We start from the raw sequence: 4,071 nt of genomic DNA, 5'->3' as shown, positions 1-4,071 counted from the left end.
AGGTAGTGTACATACTACGCACACTATCAGAAGTACGAGTCATTCACAAGGAGGAAGTAGAGGTCCTCACGAGAGGAATACCAAGGCCATGCAGAAAAAGATTGACGGCCTAAAAATAAAGTTACATCACGAAAGGCGAAGGCGAACTCCTTCGGTCTCCGACCCCTCTTCGGAGGGATCCGAGGATGACAATTATAGGCAGAGGTCCAGGACTCCCCTAGGTGAATCTTTTTCTTCCGATGAGGATAACCTGCATGAGAGGCATTGCAGGGACTTCTCCTCTAAGGGCTTGGGAAATGATGCGATGGGTAGGGCGTTGCACCAAATCTCCAAGTCACCCTTCACGCGCAGACTGGAGGAAGGGAGGTTACCTCGGCCCTTCACACAATCGGCCTTCACTATTTACAATGGCCGGACGGATCCTGTGGAGCACGTGAGCCATTTCAGCCAAAGAATGGCAGTACATTCCAAGAATGAGACCTTGATATGCAAGATCTTCCCCTCTAGCCTGGGCCTGTGGCCATGAGATGGTTTGATGGCTTGAGGGCAAGCTTTATTAGCTCTTTCAAAGAGCTTACTAGAGCATTTGGTTCTCGCTTCATCACGTGCAGTAGAGTTCCTCGGCCATTGGATTCATTATTATCCATGGCCATGAGGGATGGGGAAACCCTGAGAACGTATTCGGATAGGTATTGGGAGATGTTCAATGAAATTGATGGGGACTTCGATGATGTGGCGATAAGGACCTTCAAGGTCGGCCTACCGACGGAGCATGACTTAAGGAAGTCTTTGACGAAAAAGCCTGTCAGAAGCGTATGCCGGCTTATGGATCGCATCGACGAGTATAAAAGGGTTGAGGAAGATCAGCAGCAGGGGAAGGTAAGGCGAAGGTTATCCCACAGGAAAGGAGGGATTTCAGGTCAGACAGATACAACAACAATAGGTCTGCAAGAGATTTTTCCAAACAAGCTGGTCATATGCCCCCTCAGGTGGTCAACACCGTTTTCAAAGAACCAGTGCAGCAGCTGTTGGAGAAAATCAAGCATGAGTCTTTCTTCAAATGGCCAAATAAGATGGCAGGGGACCCTCTGAGACGCAACCAAAATCTCCATTACCATTATCACCAGGAGAGGGGTCACACCACCAAGGATTGTTGCACTCTGTGGAATGATTTAGAGCAGTTGGTCAAAGAGGAAAAGCTAAAGCAATTCCTGTATCAGCCTAATGGGCAAGGAAACCAATCAAGGGTGGCAAACCATGGTGGCCCTTCGTCAAGGCCTCCTCTAGGTACCATCAATGTAATTTTCGCGGCACCTGGAAGGACTGGCTTAGCTCCTTTTAGGGTGATGTTAGTGGCTCGGTCTTTGGCCGAGGAGTCAAGGGATCAGCCGAAGAGAATTAAGGCGAGTATCCTACCAGTTTTAGGTTTCTCGGAAGAGGACAAAGTGGGGACTATCCAGCCTCATGATGATGCCTTGGTGGTAACCCTAAGAATAGGGGACTATGATGTGAAGAGGGTGATGGTCGATCAAGGCAGTGGCGCAGATATCATGTACCCTGACCTGTTTAGAGGTTTAAAATTAAAGCTTGAAGATCTTATGGCGTATGACTCACCCTTGATAAGCTTCGAGGGAAAGGCTGTCGTTCCAAAGGGGCAAATTAGATTGCCTGTACAATCAGGCCCAGAGGTAGTGAACGTAGATTTCATCCTAGTGGATGCCTATTCTCGCTACACCGCAATTGTGGCAAGACCTTGGCTGCATGCTTTGGGAGCTGTTTCCTCAACCTTGCATGTTAAGGTTAAGTTTCATTCTAGAGACCAGGTGGTGGAGCTACTTGGGAGTCATTCTGTGGCTCGACAGTGTATCACGGCTGCAATTCTGCGTTAACCTGAGCCGGAGTCCTTGTCCTCGGTTGGCGGAGAGGTGTAGCAATCAAAGTATTTTGGCGCAGCCAACGTAGATGAACCTGCATGTGAGGAATTGGAGAAGATTCTCATAGACGACGACCTTGAGAAGTTCTTTCAGGTAGGGGTTCAATTGCCACAGGAGAAGGAAGAGCTGATTTTGTTTTTAAGAAAAAACATGGACGTATTTGCATGGAATGCTTATGAGGCCCCTGGGGTTGATCCAAGTTTCATTTGTCATCATTTAAAGGTCAATCCAGCTGCGGTACCAAGGAGGCAATCACCTCGCCGGTCCTCCAAAGAGCATTCCGAGGCTGTGAAAGAGGAAGTGCTAAAACTCAAGAAGGCAGGTGCTATCAAAGAAGTTTTTTATCCTGAATGGTTAGCCCATACGATAGTGGTGAAAAAGAAGAATGGGAAATGGAGAGTTTGTGTGGACTTCACAGATTTGAACAAAGTTTGCCCGAAGGACTCTTTCCCAATGCCTCGGATTGATCAATTGGTGGACGTTACTATTGGACATCCTCGGATGAGTTTTTTTGACGCTTTCCAAGGTTACCACCAAATACCTTTAGCTGTGGAGGACCAGGAGAAGACTGCTTTTGTCACTCCCACAGGAAACTACCATTATAAGGTAATGCCCTTTGGTTTGAAAGACGCAGGAGCTACCTATCAAAGGATGATGACGAGAATGTTTGAGACATAGCTGGGAGAGACTATTGAGGTATATGTGGATGATATGGTGGTAAAGAGTAAAGCAGTTTCTACACATTTGGAAGATCTGAGCAACACTTTTCAAACGCTAAGAGAGTATAAGTTGCGACTCAATGCCTCTAAATGTTCTTTTGGTGTGGGATCGGGCAAGTTTCTAGGCTATATGGTAACTCACCAGGGAATTGAGGTGAATCCTGCTCAGGTTAAGGCCATTAACAACTTACACCCACCTCGGAATCCTAAAGAAGTACAGAGACTAACAGGAATGACCGCTGCCCTCAACCGATTTATATCTTGGTCCGCGGACAGATGTAGGCCTCAGTTGTTGAATAAATGGAAGGGTTTTGAATGGACTGAGGAGTGTGCGGTGGCTTTTCAACAGCTTAAAGAGTATCTCTCGCAACCATCCATTATGTCTCGGCCAGAAATTGATGAATTTCTGTTTGTATATATTGCAGTAGCTAATCATGCAGTTAGTTTGGTTCTTATACGAAATGATAGTAATATCCAGAGGCCAGTTTATTATGTAAGCAAGTCTCTACATGAAGCCGAGGTGAGTTATTTGCCACTGGAGAAAGCTATTTTAGCGGTGGTGCATGCTACACGAAGGCTTCCTCATTACTTCCAATCCCATACGGTGGTTGTCCTTACACAACTCCCTCTCAAATATATACTTTGGAGTGCGGATTATACGGGAAGAATTGCGAAATGGGGCACTATCCTAGGAGCTTTTGACATCAAATATATGCCTCGCACCTCTATAAAGGGGCAAGTCATCGCGGATCTTGTGGCGGAATTTACTGAGCCCTCATTAAAAGAATATATTGAAGGATTAGGTGTGGGTAAAAAATCAATAGGCATGATTTCATGCAAAGAGCCTCCGTTATGGAAAGTGCACGTTGATGGAGCAGCAAATCAGAGAGGATCTGGTGTGGGACTAGTTTTGGTATCCCCGGAGGGAATTACTTTTGAGAAATCTTTGAGATTGGGGTTCTCGGCCACCAACAACGAAGCAGAATATGAGGCCGTCCTCGCAGGGATGAACATGGTTCATAAAATGGAAGGAAAGATGGTACAAATGTTCTCGGATTCATTATTGGTGGTAGGCCAAGTAGAAGGGAAGCTAGAAGCAAGAGATTCAAGAATGCAAGGATACCTAACCCAGGTCAGATGTATGCAATCTAAATTTGAGTTTTTTTCTTTATTACATGTATCCAGATGTGGGAATACCCATGCCGATTCATTAGCCACACTCGCAACATCCTCGGCGCAAAGCCTACCGCGGGTTATCCTTGTCGAAGATCTGCTGAAACCTGCTGAGACGAATGGTAACGTCACTCGAATTCTTCAAATTAGGACAGGGCCTAGTTGGATGGATCAAATAGTAACTTTTCTCAAAGATGATATCCTGCCTAAAAAAAAAGTCGAAGCAGATAAGATTCGCAGGAAAC

This window comes from Castanea sativa, chromosome 8 (assembly GCF_040712315.1).
Source record: "Castanea sativa cultivar Marrone di Chiusa Pesio chromosome 8, ASM4071231v1".
In the NCBI taxonomy this organism is placed as follows: domain Eukaryota; kingdom Viridiplantae; phylum Streptophyta; class Magnoliopsida; order Fagales; family Fagaceae; genus Castanea; species Castanea sativa.
Note: the sequence above shows the minus strand (reverse complement) of the source record.